At 44.0% G+C, this 16,619-nt stretch overlaps 1 pseudogene across 1 annotated transcript; it reads left to right on the forward strand.

Annotated features, from left to right (window-relative positions):
- Positions 1-7,715: 7,715 nt before the first annotated feature.
- LOC308235961 (peptidyl-prolyl cis-trans isomerase A-like) lies at positions 7,716-8,256 on the forward strand (annotated as a pseudogene). The gene has a single exon. The product of its transcript is annotated as a peptidyl-prolyl cis-trans isomerase A-like (transcript).
- The last annotated feature ends 8,363 nt before the right edge of the window (positions 8,257-16,619 follow it).

A 16,619-nucleotide genomic window follows, 5' to 3' on the forward strand; every position in this document is an offset into this window, starting at 1 on the left:
TAGGTCCTTACTATTCATCACTTTGAATATTTTTTGCCACTCCCTACAAAGTTTCTGTTTAGAAATCAGCTGACAGTTGTATGGGTGCTCCCTTGTAGGTAAGTAACTGTTTTTTTCTTGCTGCTTTTAAGATTCTCTCTTTGTCTTTAGTCCTTGGCATTTAATTATGATGTGTCTTGGTGTGGGCCTCTTTGGGTTCCTTTTGTTTGGGACTCTCTGTGCTTCCTAGACTTGTAAGTCTGTTTCTTTCACCAGGTAGTGAAGTTTTCTGTCATTATTTCTTCAAATAGGTTTCAATATCTTGCTCTCTCTCTTTTCCTTCTGGAACCCCCATAATACAAATGTTGGTACACTTGTAGTTGTCCCAGAGGCTCCTTACACTATCTTCATACTTTTGGATTCTTTTTGCTCTTCTGATTGGGTGTTTTTTGCTTCCTCATATTCCAAATTGTTGATCTGATTCTCAGAATCCTCTACTGTTGAATCCCTGTAAATTGTTCTTTATTTCAGTTAGTGTATGCTTAATTTCTGACTGATCTTTGACATCCTCAATAAGATCCTTGAAAATCTCATAAGTCCCTTGAAGCTCTCATGAAGATCCTTGAGCAACATTATAACCATAGTTTTGACTTCTGTATCCTATAGTTTGCTTGCTTCTATTTCTTTCATTTGTGACATGTTTATTTGCCTCCACATTTTGGCTGCTTCCCTGTGTTTGTTTCTATGTATTAGGTAGAGCTGGTATGTCTCCTGGAATTGGTAGAGTGGCCTTGTATAGTAGGTGTCCTCTAGGGCCCAATGGCTTAGCTTCCCAGTCACCTGAGGTGGGCACTCTAGGTGTGCCCCTGTGTGGGCTGTGTGCACAGTCATGTAGTTGAGCCTTGATTGCTGTTGATGTCATTGGGAAGAGCTGACCTTTAGGCCAATGGCTGTGAGGACCACCTGTGACTACACTAGAAGAGCTGCAGTGCAAGAAATAGCCCTATGGAGCAGGACTTGCTTCAGTGGGGCTTTGGTGCTCACTGAGTTTGTCCCTTGAGTGTGTTGTTTGTGGATGTGTAGAGTTGTAATCTGGTATGGTCTGAAGCTGACCACCAGGGACACTGGCTATGGGGCCTTCTGAGAGGTACAAAGTCAGTCACTGCCTGGGGCCATCCTGCAGGAGCTACAGAGAATTCTGCAGATGGTTGCTATTTATATTGGGCATGGAAGTGATTAGGTGAGGCCCAGGTGTGAAGCAAGGCAGGCTTGTGCTAGTGCTGGGTCTTGGGCCTTTCATTGATAAGCATGCTGACACCAGCTGATGCTTGTTTGAGAGATTTTAGCAGAGTCTGAAGCCTGAGCCAGGACAGGACTTTCATGTGGAAAAGGTGCTGCAAAGAGCTTGGGTGGGCTGCAAATTAGGTGGGACAAGGTCTCAGGGATTCAGTAGGGCAGAGCAAACAGTATGATCCAGGCTAATGGAGACTCATATATGGCTTCCAGTGAACCCTATAACAGGGGAGGTCCCAGCACAGGAATAATGACCCCTGTAAGCACCCCTGTCTGCGAGAAATCTGCCCCTGAGTTCCTTCCCTGATGCCAGATAATTCAATTCCTCCCTATATGTATCTGAGTCCCCCTAAGCCACCCAGTGCTGGAGATCAGAGTGATCAAGTCTGAGTAAGTTCATGTGCCAGCCCTTTAAGAAGAACACCTGGGTCTCCAGCAGCCTCCCTATTGTGTAACTCAGCCACAATCCCTGCTGGTTTTTATAGCCCATACCTCTGGAACCCTGGACTGGGGGTCTGGTGTGGGGCTGGGACCCCTTGCTCCTCACAGATGGCCTCCACAGCCAAGATATCCCTCCAGATTAAAAAAAAAAAAAAAAAAAAAAAGCACACATGGTTATCAGACCAGCCAGTTCCATGCCTCTGCACTAGTCTCAATATGCTTCCCTCTTTGCTTCTTTAGTTTTAGGACTTCCATTCAGCCAGCTTTCAAGTGGTTCTGAATGATGCTTGTTCTATAGTTTAATTATATTTTTTTCAAGAAAAATGATCTTAAATATAATAATATTACATGCAATAAACATTAATAATTCAAGAGTAAAAGGATTTACCAAAACTGTACTAATATAATATGGTATCACAAAAGTTGTAGGAAATACTAAAAATCTGCAAATAACAGGATTACTTCTATTATATTCTAGTTACTATATTTCCCCCCCTCTGGCTCTATTTTTGATCATCAGTTTATGTTGTTCATTATGATATTTATATTTCTCTGACTGGTTTATTTTGCTTTGCATGATGCTCTCCAGGTCCATCCAAGCTGTTGCAATTGGTAAGAATTCCTTCTTTTTTACTGCAGTGTAATATTCCATTGTGTAGATGTACCACAGTTTTCTAATCCACTCATCTGCTGATGGGCGCTTAGGTTGTTTCCAAGTCTTAGCTATTGTAAATTGTGCTGCTATGAACATAGGGGTGCATATATCCTTTCTGATTGGTGTTTCTGATTACTTGGGATATATTCCTAGAAGTGGGATTGTTGGGTCAAATGGGAGTTCCAATTTTTTTTTTTTAAAGAAACTCCATACTTTTGTGAATGATCCATGTGCACTTGAGAAGAATGTATATTCTGCTGAGTTGGGGTGAAATGTTCTATAAACGTCTATTAAATCCATTTGATCCAGTGTGTTCTTTAGAGTCTCTGTTTCCTGGAAGATCTGTCCAGTGAAGTCAGAAGGGTGTTAAAGTCCCCTACTATGGCTATATTGTTGTCAGTCTCTCTGTTAAAGTCCTCTAGAAGTTTAAATATATATATATATATATATATATATATATATATATATATATATATATATATATATATATTTAGGTGCACCTATATTGGGTGCATAAATGTTTATCAGAGTTATATCCTCTTGTTGGATTGGTCCCTTTAGTATTATGTAGTGACTTTTGTTGTCTCTTGTGATGGCCTTCATTTTAAAGTCTATTTTGTCGGATATGAGTATTGCTACTCCAGCTTTTTTTTTCTTTACCTTTTGCACAAAATTTTTTTTCCATCCCTTTACTTTCATCCTGTGTGTGTCTTTTGTTTTGAGGTGGGTCTCTTGTAGACAGCATGTAGTTGGGTCATGTTTTTGTATCCATTCAGATACCCTATACCTTTTGATTGGAGCATTTAACCCATTTACATTTAGGGTTATTATTGAGAGGTACTTATTTATAGCTATTTTAATTCTGTATGGCTAGGTTTCTCTCTCTGTTTCTTCTTCTCAGCAATCCCTTTAGCATGTCTTATAATGCTGGCTTGGTGGTGATGAACTCCTTTAGCTTTTTTTTGTCTGGGAAGCTCTTTATTTGACCATCTATTTTGAATGATAGCCTTGCTGGATATAGTAATCTTGGTCTCAGATTTTTGCTTTCCATTACCTTGAGTACTTCATGCCATTCCCTTCTGGCCTGTAGAGTTTCTGATGAGAAATCAGGTGTCAGCCTTATGGGAACTTTTTTGTAGGTAACAGTTTTCTTTTCTCTTGCTGCCTTTAAGTTTCTCTCTTTGTCTTTAATTTTTAGCATTTTAATTATGATGTGTCTGGGCGTGGGTTTGTTTGGGTTCTTCTTGTTTGGGGCTCTCTGTGCCTCCTGAACTTGTGCAACTTTTCCCTTTACCTGGTTAGGGAAGTTTTCTACCATTATTTCTTCAAACGTCTTCTCTATTCCTTTCTCCCTCTTCTGGCACAGCTACTATTCTAATATTGTTACGTTTCACATTGTCCCACAGCTCCCTTAAGCTGGTCTCCTGTTTTTAAATTGTTTTTTCTTTTTGGTTCTCTAATTGAGTGATATTTTCAACTCTATCTTCTAATTTACTGATTCGATCTTCAGCTTCCCCTAATCTGCTGTGTATTCCTTCCAATGTGTTCTTTATTTGTGATATGTTGTTCTTTATCTCAGACTGTTCTTTTTTCATAGTTACTATATCTTTTTTTCATACTGTTGAGCATTTTTAACATCATTACTCTGAACTCTGTTTCACATAAATTTCTTATCTCTGCTTCATTTATCTCTTCTTCTGGAGAAGCCTCTAGTTCTTTCATTTGGTGGTTGTTTCTTTGTTTCCCCATTTTGGTTGTCTGTTTGGGTTTGTGACTATGTATTAGGTATGTTCTCTAAACCTCTCAATCTCTAGTGCAGGACAATGTTAAAGGCTGTTTCTGTCTAATTGGATTAGGCAAAGACTCAAAGCCTCCAGAGACCGCCTCTGTCTCAGATTAATAAGATTCCGACTTTAATTGCCCCCAGGCAATTGTCTTTAGGTGTGGCAAGAGTTTTTTCAACAGGGTGGGGCAGTTGCTTCTGCCTGGAGGCTAATTGTTACTTTTAATCTCTTAAGTGGCCTCAAGACAAGGTGTTTTCCAATAGGGTGTGTCTTCCCCCCAGGGCAAGGTAGACGTCTATGTGGGAAAGATGTCCACTGCTGCGTGAGGAACTGACTCAGCCCAGGAAACTTGGGGTGTCTGCCTTCTGCACTCTATCCCTGCTGAGTCCCCAGTCCTGGGTTCTGCTCTCACAGCTCCAGTCCACTTCACCCTCCCTCTGCCAAAGCACAAAGTGAGTGGCTTCACTGGGAATTTTTGTGCATTGGCCCTTCAAGTGGGTGCCCGAACTTCAACTGTCACTCCCTGGCAGACAGCACCCCACTGCTTTTCACAGCCAGATGTCATGTGGGTACCCTCCTCAGTTTTGGTGCTCTCTGTTGGGGAGCCCAGCTTCAGGATTAGATTTCAGAGTTCTCAGTGGCACTCCCCACAGCTGAGATATCTCTCTGGGACTTCAGTTGCCATCTGTGGGTGCCTGGCCAGCTCTTTCACACCACTGCCCCTCCTATCAGTCTCTAAGCGGTCTCCACCTTCAGTCCTTGGGTATCAGGGTCTTTCCTGTGAGTTTTCCATTGATTATTCAGGAAGCCTTTCCGTATTTCAGCTGTAATTCCAGCTTGTCCCTGGGAGCATGTCCGTGCAGCATCCTCCTACTCTGCCACCTTTTTTTTTTTAATAGTTTCATTGTAACTTTGATGTGGTTGTGGGAGGCAGCACGTACAGGTGCTTACCTATTCCACCATCTTGGTTCTTCTCCTCTCTCTTTCTACCTTTCTAATTTGGATACTTACTTCATTAAATAGCACTTAATGCTATCACTTTCCTTCAAATTTTTATATGTGGCATTTTAATTATTTTTAGTTCCATATATTATCTAGTTTCTACTATAATATCTTTTTGGACTCATGAGTTATTTAGAAATGTGTTTCCTAATTTTCAAATACAGCATGTCCCCAAAAAATGTATGCACACTTTAACAGCTGATAGCTCAATTTTGAAAATGAAATGTATTTTAATAAACACTGTCTTTATAATTATTCAAAGTGTGTGCATATATTTTTGGACATCGCATATCTGAATTTTTCTAGTTATATTTTTGTTATTGATTTCTGATTTAATTTTATTGTGATCAGAGATTGCATTTGTTTATCATTAACGTTGCATTGACACTATCTTTATGATAGGGGCTTAATCACAAGGAACAACAACAGCCTGTAATTATTGGAATCGAGAGTCTAGGTCAGTGGTCGGCAAACTCATTAGTCAACAGAGCCACATGTGGCTCGCGAACCGCAGCTTGCCGACCACTGTCCTAGACTGTGATGAAATTTTGTAAATATTCCATATGTGCTTAAAATACTCTTTCCTTATTGGGTACAATTTGTTCATTAGTGCATCCAAGCTTAGAACTGTTGTATTTTCCTAGTGAACTAAACTTTTATATTGTTAAGTTGTGGCTGTCTTTACCTTTAAAAATGTTTTTGTCCAATATTATAGCTACACTACTTTTCTTTTGTTAGTATTTTCCTGTTAAATCTTTTTTCACCACTTTATTTTCAACCTTTCTTTATCCTTACATGTCAGTTTGTCTGGTAACAGCATGTAGCTAGATATTTTCTGTATCTACTTTGGCTGCTTGTCTTTTAACTAGAGCTATTAGTCTTTTTACTTGCATTATAATTATGGATCTGCTTGTTATATTTCAGCCACAATATTTTGTGCAGTTTCTCTTTATCCCACTTTTTCATGCTTCTTATCTGTTGCACCTTATTTTGGATTGAGAGTTTTCCTTTTTCATTTTTGTCCCATTACTAATTTAGATGTTATACATTCTTTCTATTTTAGATGCATGTGTAATGTATTGAAGTTTCTTATCAGTATCTTTATTCTCCTTGAACAACACAAGGACTTTAGAACACCAGTTCCAGTCATCCATCCTGACTTTTAGGCCACTATTATTGTCGATGTAAGAAACATCCAAACCTGTAGATAATTTTTATGAGTTTATTTGAGCCAAACTGACAACAATTGCCAGGAAGAAAAAGCTCCACAAATTGAGAAAATACTCTGCAGAATGGCAATTTTGCAACTTCTTTTATACATTAGAATAAAAGGAGAAGATATAAGGAGGTTACATGAAATCCATTGGTGGTAGATTAGGGAGGTGGTTAAAAGTAAAGTGGGAAATCTCTCAGACTGGATAAAGAGTAAAATGGAGAGAGGCATGCTTCTTTTACATTGATGGGTATCAGATAGTTACTAATTAACGTTTACAACACAGAGATGGTATGCAGGGAACGAGATAATGAAGAACAGAGGTTGTGCCCTGAGCGGTCTGGAAAAGAAGATTGCTCTGACATTTCAAAGGTATGTTATCTTTGATGCAAACAAACAAACAAACAAACAAAAACAACAACAAATAATGGACAGCTCACTTAGGTAAAGAGTCACCTTTGTCAAGGAAGCTGCAGGCCTAAGACATGACTACCTGCCATGACCCACTGTTAAGAATTCGTATGTTCAGACCATCCCATACGGTTACTTTCAGTCCCTGAGTTTGTAAGGCCCGCCATGCAGGTCTTCCCTGAGCTTGTCAGGTTTAGTATGTGCCCCTTTCTCGTCTACATTATCATGTATTTTAGTTCTAGACTGTTTTTTTAACCTGAAAAAACAAAAATGTGTTGTTTTATTCTTTGACTGTTCATTTAGTTCCACCCACACATTCATCACTTTTATTGTTCATTATTCCACCTTACAGCTTATATTTTCTCTGAGATATTGTTCCTTTCTGCAAAGCTAAATTCTTTTCCTTTTTTTTTTTTTAAATCCTCACCTGAGGACATGCTTTTATTGATTTGAGGAGAAAGATATGTGAGAGTGAAATATCAATTGTTTTGCCTCCCTCACGCACCTGGACCAGGGATAATGCACCCCAATCTGGATCAAACCCTCAGCCGGGGTGTCTGTTCCTAAGGGGCCTGTGTGGCCAGTTCCCCTACTCCTTCCCTTTCTTTTCTCAGGTTTGCAGGGCAAGGCTAGTTGTTTCCTATAAAATTAGCCATACTTAAAATTTTTTAAATATTTTAAAATAAAAGTAAAAAATATGCATTATACCAATACATACAACAGAAGAAATTTTAGCCAGATCAAAGCTATTCTGTTTGGAGGAGTGTCCTCCTCACAGGCCTGACTGTGGAGCCAAATGAAATCTTTCCAGTTCCTCCCTTCTTTGGTCTCTTTGCAAGCAAGCATGCATCACCTTCTCATTTTAAGAATTTGCTTAATAATAATAAGAGAACCGGCTTTGCAGATGCCGCTGCCCCGAAGCCGCCCGTGACCAGCCATGGTGAACCCCACCGTGTTCTTCAACATCACCGTCGACAGCGAGCCCTTGGGCCGCGTCTCCTTCGAGCTGTTTGCAGACAAAGTTCCAAAGACAGCAGAAAAATTCTGTGCTCTGAGCACTGGGGAGAGAGGATTTGGTTATAAAAGTTCCTGCTTTCACAGAATTATGCCGGGATTTATGTGCCAGGTGGTGACTTCACACGCCATAATGGCACAGGCGGCAAGTCCATCTATGGGGAGAAATTTGAGGATGAGAACTTCATCCTGAAACATACAGGCCCTGGCATCCTGTCCATGGCAAATTCTGGGCCTAACACAAACGGCTCCCAGTTTTTCATCTGCACTGCCAAGACCAAGTGGATGGATGGCAAGCATGTGGTCTTCGCCAGGTGACAGAAGGCATGCATATTATGACGGCCATGGAGCGCTTTGGGTCCAGGAATGGCAAGACCAGCAAGAAGATCACCATTGCTGACTTGGACAACTCTAATAAATTTGACTTGTGTTTTATCTTTCCCACCAGACCATTCCTTCTGTAGCTCAGGAGAGCGCCCCTTCACCCCAATTTGCTTGGAATGTTCCATAATCTTTGTGCTCTTGCCAGTTTATTGGGTTCCATAATTTCCTTACCCCTTCCCAGTCTAGCTGGATTGCAGAGTTAAGTTTATGATTATGAAATAAAAACAAAACAGTTGTCTGTCAAAATAATAATAATAAGATAACCAATATAACGGCATAGATAAATGCCTATACTCACTGCCTCCCACAACCACATCAAGAACCACCTGAAAGCTGGATGAATGGAAGTCCTATAACTAGAGAAGTAAAGAGGAAAGCACATTGAGACTAGTAGGAGGGGCAGAGGTGTGGAATGAACTGGTCTGACACCCACGTGTGCTGTTTTTTAAATCTGGAGGGATATCTTGGTTGTGGAGGCCACTCGTGAGGGGCAAGGGGTCCCAGTCCCATACCAGGCCCCTAGCCTAGGGTTCCAGAGCTGGGAAGAGAAGTCCTCACAACTACAGGCTATAAAAACCAGTGAGGATTGTGACTGAGAGACACAGAGGCTGCTGGAGATGCAGGCATTCCTCTTAAAGGGTCTGTACACAAACTTACATGGACCTGCTTCTTCTGAGCTCCAGTTCTGGGGGAACCCAGACATGAGGAGGAACTGGATTGTCTGGCATTGGGGTAGGAACTCAGGGCAGCTTTCTTCCAGACAGAGGTGCTCACAAGGGTAATTGTTCCTGTGCTGGGACCTCCTTTGTTACAGGGTTGACTGGCAGCCATATATGAGTCTCCATAAGCCTGGAGCACACTATTTGCTTCACCCAGGAGATTTCCTGAGACCCTGCCCCATCCAATTTGCAGCCCCACCCAAGCTGTTTGCAGCAACTTTTCCATATGAATGTCCTGTTCTGACTCAGGCTTCAGACTTTGCTAAAATCTCTCAAACAAGCTGCAGCTGGTGTTAGCATGCCCCAAACCTACCAATAAAAGTTCCCAATCCCAGAAATAGCACCAGTCTGCCTTGCTTTATAGCTATGCCTCACCTCCTGCACAGTAGCTCTCCCACTGTAGTTGCAACTGGTCCTCACAGCCAATGGCCTTGGAGGTCAACTCCTCCCAGAGACATCAAGAGCAGTTAAGGCTCAACTACAAGACTGTGCTCACAGCCCACACAGGGGCACATCTAGAGTGCCCAGCTCAGGTGACTGGGGAGGCTAGGCCACTGGGCCCTATTGGACACCTACTACACAAGGCCACTCTACCAATTCCAGGAGACATAACAACTCTACCTAATTCAGAGAAACAAACACAGGGGAGAAGCCAAAATGCAAAGACAAAGAAACATGTCACAAATGAAAGAAATGAAAGCAAGAAAACTACAGGATACATTGAGTTTAAACGTATGGTTATAAGGTTGCTCAAAGATCTCCACGAGACTTTCAAGGATCTTAGTGAGAATGTCAAAGACATGAGAAAGGACCAGTCAGAAATTAAGCATACGCGAACTGAAATAAAGAACAATTTACAACAGTAGAGTAGAAGATTCTAAGAATCAAATCAACAATTTAGAATATGAGGATGAAAAGCAAAAAGAAAAAAGAATCCAAAAATATGAAGATAGTGTAAGGAGCCTCTGGGACAACTTCAAGTGTACCAACATTTGCATTATGAGAATGCCAGAAGGGGAAGATAGAGAGAGAGGGTAAGATATTGAAAACCTATTTGAAGAAAGAATGACAGAAAACTTCCACTACCTGGTGAAAGAAATAGACTTACAAGTCCAGGAAGCACAGAGAGTCCCAAACAAGAGGAACCCAAAGAGGCCCACACCAAGACACATCATAATTAAAATGCCAAAGACTAAAGACAAGGAGAGAATCTTAAAAGCAGCAAGAGAAAAGCAGTCAGTTACCTACAGGGGGGTGCCCATATGACTGTCAGCTGATTTCTAAACAGAAACTTTGTAGAGAGTGGCAAAAAATATTCAAAGTGATGAATAGTAAGGACCTACAACTAAGATTACCCAGAAAACCTCTCATTTAGAATTGAGGATCAGATAAAGAACTTCACAAACAAGAAAAAGCTAAAGGAGCTCATCACCACCAAACCAGTTGATATGAAATGTTGAAGGGTTTTTGAAGAAGATGAAGGAGGAGGAGTAGGAGGAGGAGGAGGAGAAATAAAAATAATAATAGAGGAATATGCAAATTGTCCGGGACGCTGTCAAAGTAACAATAACAACCAGACAGCAGGCTGCGTGGGGTGACAAGGCCAGCAGGGGGGTTAGTGAGGGACAACCAAACGACTGAACAGCAGGCTGCGTGGGGTGACCAGGGTGGCGGGGGGGGGGCAGTTAGGGGTGACCAGGCTGGCAGAGGGGGGCAGTTGGGGGCAACCAGGCCGACAGGGGGGGCAGTAAGGGGCAACCAGGCTGTCAGGCAGGGCAGTTAGGGGCGATCAGGCAGGCAGGCAGGTGAGCAGTTAGGAGCTAGTGGTACCGGATTGTGAGAGGGTGCAGGTTGGGCTGAGGAGACACCCCCCCATGCACGAATTTTGTGCACAAGGCCTCTAATATGAACAATAAAATGGCAACTAATACATATCTAATAACAATTGAATATAAAAATCAAAATAAACAAACAAGAAATCTAATGAACAAAATAAACTGGTGAATAAAATAGAATCAGAGGCATGGAAGCACGGAACAGACTGACAATCTCAGAGGGATGAGGGATCAGGGGTCCCAAAGAGATTAACCAAAGATCTTACCTATGGACATAGACAGTAGGGTGGGGAAGGCCTGGGGTGGGGTGGGAACTGGGTGGAGGAGGACAATGGGGGGGGGGCGTAAAGGGGGACACTCTCAATAATAAAGATTAAAAAGAAAAGAATTTGCTTAGTAAGTGGTGTGTAAAAACACCCAATGCTAAACAAAACCAACATGGGACATGACAAGCATTCCAGAATTTTTATGTTTGTCCTACCTCTATTTTTGCAGCATCTAATTTCCACCATCTTGTACAGTGTGGTTATTGAAATCATGATCCATGGATACTTATTTACATACTCTTCCCCTGGCCCCTAGAACATGTAATAGCTAAAATAGTAATTGGGCACTCACCGTGCGCCCAAGCCCAGCCTAAGCATTTTACTTCTATTACTGTATCTCATTAGAGTCTCTCAAAAGCCCTTGAGGCGGGTAATAACATTTTCCACACTTCAAAGATGAGGGCTGTGACTGGGTCCATCTGTCCATGGCTTACCTCCCATTTTCTAGAAGAGCAGCCTACAAGGTGTGTCAGTGGGAGGGGAGACAACCTAGAAAATCACTGCAGTGTCTCAAAAGGCTCTCCACCATCACTGCTGAAATGAAGCCTCCAATATCTTCCTTGACGAGTTCTCAGTCTGGGCAGAATACTGGATGGAAGTTCTCATTATAAATGTCTCCAAAACAGTTATTTTCTACAGAAAATATTGTATTTGTTCCTGACACATCCTTGCAAGAAAAAAAAATGTGGTTCTTTAAGTTTTGAGAAGTAGAACAGGCCATCCTTTCTTAGACTGCGCCCCTCTATGCAGTTTTTAAGGTCAGAATAAAATATATAAAATGAGGAGGCAAAACAGAAAACTAGGTGCTGGGACAAAAGCTGGGGAGAAGGAAGAAACCCTTGGAAGGCCTAGTCTTTAACCCTCTGGTTGATGCAATGCAAATATATCCATCTTTATCCCTCCTGCCCTTGTCAAGGTGCTGAGTCCTCGGGAACTCAAGGTACACGAAGAGTCTTTCCCAGATAGCCCCAGTTTTTAGGACAGGAAATGGTCTTGGACAGGGTGTCTGCTCTGAGAGCAGCAGCACCAACACTTGGATCCAAGATGCTGGAGAGACAAAGCAGAAGTTCACGAGAAACAGAGGCCCGAGGAATACTGTCTGGGAGGTCAAGGAGGAGGTCGCTGGGAGGGAACAGCCAGTTAGTACCTGGAGAGGCATCTGTTAAGTAGAAAGCAAGCTGAGTCTAGCCCAGAGGAAGGACTCTCAGATTGAGCAAACAAGGAACTGAAGGGGAGGACTTCAGAACATTTGGGACTTTCCAAGGTGGAGGGTGTGGGAGGGGATTTGTTAAAATCAGACACACTTGAGTAAGAAACCTTACATATATATGTAGAGTGTGGGTGAGATTTGGTAAGAAGTCAACTTACCAAACCCACGTGGATACAGAGAAAAAAAGCCAGAAGTCACAGTTCAATGGAAACAGATACTAGTAGATACAGTCAGGAAACCATGAAATATCTGGGGAACGCAAATATCACCTTATTGCTTATTACTTGTCATAAGCCTGTACTCTCCTGAATACCCACAGAGGAGTGGAAAGTGGAAGTCAGCATTGACTCTTTCTGCATCAACTCTTCATGGGGAGAATGCTATGGAAATGGTATAAAATCTGGACCCCCTCAACCCACTGCGCTGGCCCCGCTGGGAAGAGACTCCAGTGGGCAATCTCATGCTCCTGCTACTCCCTCGAATGTGGGGAAGGCAGGAATAATGAAGCAGGAGGTTTTCAGTCCACAGAGCTTTTAGGATAGGAAACAAGGGACCTTCATGTGGAGTTCTTAGTAACCCTGTTCTGTTTTGAGATTTCATTTCCACACAATAGCCCTTCCCGTGTTTCCAAAGATATTAGTTTCTAATAAGTTTCCTTCTCTCCACAGCCCTAATGCCAACCATCAGTTTTACTCAAAAATCTGTCTGGAAGGCAGACATCAGAAAAGGTCAAGCCCTGGTCAGTGTTCCCAGTAGTTAGAGCCTCAGCCCACACACCGAAGGATCTTGCATTCGATTCCAGGTCAAGGGCACGTACCTAGATTGCAGGTTTGATCCCTCATCCCAGTTGGGGCCAGAAAGAGCCAAGTTTCCTCCTCCTCCTCCACTTTTTCCTCCAACCCTTTCTTCTACTCTCTTTAAAAAGCAATGGGAAAATATATATACTCAGGTGAAGAGTAACCAAAAACAACCCCACACACAAAAGAAAAAAGAAAAGGTGAAGACAATACTGACTGTAAGGCCAGGTGCCCATATAACTCAGCCCTTAGAAAGAATCTTGCATCAACCTTGTTTCTGGAAAACACTAATCTTGCTCAGGGAGAGAAGGGTGGGTTCTAGACCTACAACTAAGATTACCCAGAAAACCTCTCATTTAGAATTGAGGATCAGATAAAGAACTTCACAAACAAGAAAAAGCTAAAGGAGCTCATCACCACCAAACCAGTTGATATGAAATGTTGAAGGGTTTTTGAAGAAGATGAAGGAGGAGGAGTAGGAGGAGGAGGAGGAGAAATAAAAATAATAAGCGACATCTTGACAGCTAGACATCTAATCCTCATTGACATGCTAAGGATTCCCAGGGTCAGCCCTGTTCTGTTTGGCCAGCTGCCTGCTGAACCTCTCCATCTGGAGGTTCCACATGCATTTCCAACAAGTTTTCCTAAATAGAAGTTTTGATATTTTTCTGCAAAACTTTTTTTATTTCAGTCTTCCACTGCCTCCTCCATTGGTAAACCAAAGGCTGAGCCTCATGCTGGGCCACACTCCTAAATATAAGCTGATAGGCAATAATCATGCACATGTAGATATAGATATATCATAATTAGGTCTACTTAATTAGGACAGTGTGCATTTTACACAGGAAAAGACGAATGAATGGATACTTGATATGTGACAGAGGAGACATGTAAATGAATAGCAGCACTATTAGTAATATTACAAATTGGAAAGCCTTTGAATGTCCATTAACATAATCAATAAGTATATAGTAGTATTTATCTACAATTTATTTCATAAGTGGAATATTATACAATACTAGAGGCCCGGTGCACGAAATTCGTGCATGGGAGAGGGGGGTGTTCCTCAGCCCAACCTGCACCCTCTCCAATCTGGGACCCCTCGAAGGATGTCCGACTGCCCGTTTAAGCCTGATCCCAGTGAAATCGGGCCTAAACGGGCAGTCGGACATCCCTCTCACAATCCAGGACTGCTGGCTCCCAACTGCTCGCCTGCCTGCCTTCCTGATTACCCCTAACCGCTTCTGCCTGCCAGCCTGATCACCCCCTAACCACTCCCCTGCCAGCCTGTTTGCCCCTAACTGCCCTCCCCTGCAGGCCTGGTCACCCCCAACTGCCCTCCCCTACAGGCCTGGTCCCCCTCAACTGCTTTCCCCTGCAGGCCTGGGTTCCTCTCAACTGCCTTTCCCTGCAGGCCTGGACGCCCCCAACTTCCCTCCTCTGCTGGCTTGGTCACCCCTAACTGCCCTCCCCTGCAGGCTTGATCACCCCCAACTGCCCTCCCTTGCAGGCCTGGTCCCTCCCAACTGCCCTCCCTTGCTGGCCATCTTGTGGTGGCCATCTTGTGTCCACATGGGGGCAGGATCTTTGACCACATGGGGGCAGCCATCTTGTGTGTTGGAGTGATGGTCAATCTGCATATTACTCTTTTATTAGATAGGATAGAGGCCTGGTGCATGGGTAGGGGCCAGCTGGTTTGCCCTGAAGGGTGTCCCAGATCAGGGTGGGGGTTCCCTTGGGGCATGGGGTGGCCTGGGCGAGGGGCCTGTGGTGGTTTGCAGGCTGGCCACGCCCTCTGGCGACCCAAGCAGAGGCCCTGGTATCTGGGGTTTATTTATCTTCTACAATTGAAACTTTGTAGCCTGGAGCGGAGCCAAGCCTTCTGCTTGCTCCGTGGCAGCAGCCATTTTTGGGGGAATTTATGTATCTTCTATAATTGAAACTTTGTAGCCTTAAGCGGAGGCCTGGGCCGGCCAGGGTGTGCAGAAAGCTTGGCTTCCTCCATCACTGGGGGCAACCCTAGCCTCCTGCTCTTTCCAGCTCCATGGCTGCTGCCATTTCTGTTTGGGTTTATGTATCTTCTATCATTGAAACTTTGTAGACTTTAGTGGAGGCCTAGGCCGGCAAGGGCAGGCGGAAAGCTTGGCTTCCTCCATTGCCGGGGAAACCCAAGGCTCCCTCCTGCTCTCTGTGGCGGTAGCCATCTTGGTTGGGTTTATTTGCATATTCGCTCCTGATTGGCTTGTGGGCGTGGCTTGTGGGCGTGGCTTGTGGATGTAGCGGAGTGATGGTTAATTTGCATATTACTCTTTTATTAGATAGGACTAGTAGCCCTGCGCACAAATCCGTGTGCCAGTAGCTCTCTGCAGGGCTGGCCGCTCCATGCCCGCTGCCCAGAGGCTCTCCACAGCCCAGAGGCCCATCTGCGGCCAGGCATGGAACGCTTGCTTCATTGCCAGGGTGACAATGCAAGTGTTCCGCACCCCAGACTGGCCAGAGGCCCATTCACGGCCAGGTGCAGAATGCTTGCCTCATCACTGCAGCGACGAAGAAAGCATTCTGCCATGCTGCTCACACTGCCCGCTCTCAGTGCCCCCCACCCGGGACTGGGGGACTCCGGCGGGGCTAAGAGGACTGGGCACCACCATCTTGTGGCTATGGGTGCTTCCATCTTTGTGACGGAGTGCTGGTTAATTTGCATATTACCCTTTTATTAGATAAGACTAGAGGCCCAGTGCACAAAACTTGTGCACTGGGCCTCTAGTAAATAAATCAAAACAAAATAATGTGGATGGATGATAGCTGATGAATGAGTACTTCTGGAGGGAGGCAGGGGGAGGGGCATACTTCAAGGTGTGCTTGTTTCTCAAATTGGGTGGGTGGGAGTTATGAGGTTCATTTTGCTGTTACACTTTGTAACTCACATCTATGGTATAGACATACTTTAATATGCAGTGATTATATATATAAAAGCCTAAGCGACCGTCGCAACCGAAACAACCAAATGGACAACTGAACAGGCTGCATGGGGCGACCAGGCTGGCAGGGGGGTTAGTGAGGGATGACCAAATGACTGAACAGAGGGCTGCGTGGGGTGACCAGGTTGGCAGAGGGGCAGTGAGGGGCGACCAGGCCTGCAGAGGGGGGCAGTGAGGGGTGACGAGGCTGGCGGCGGGGGGGGGGGAGAGTTAGGGGCAACCAGGCCAGCAGGGGGGCCAGTTAGGGGTGATCAGGCAGGCAGGCAGGTTAACAGTTAGGAGGCTGTGGTCCCGGATTGTGAGGGGGATGTCCTAGTGCTGGTTTAGGCCCAATCCCGATCGGGCCTAAACTGGCAGTTGGACATCCCCCAAGGGGTCCTGGATTGGAGAGGGTGCAGGCTGGGTTGAGGGGACCTCCCCCCCGTGCACGAATTTCGTGCACCAGGCCTCTAGTTATGTAATAAAAATGAAAAGTCAGAGAGAAGTGCCTGGGCCTAAGCCCTGGGAATAAAAGTGAGATGGGAGGAGAGCCAGGCCCTGTGGCATTTTGGAGGCTATGAGAACCTCCCAGAAGGCAG

Source organism: Plecotus auritus, assembly GCF_963455305.1.
Source record: "Plecotus auritus genome assembly, chromosome: 10".
NCBI lineage: Eukaryota > Metazoa > Chordata > Mammalia > Chiroptera > Vespertilionidae > Plecotus > Plecotus auritus.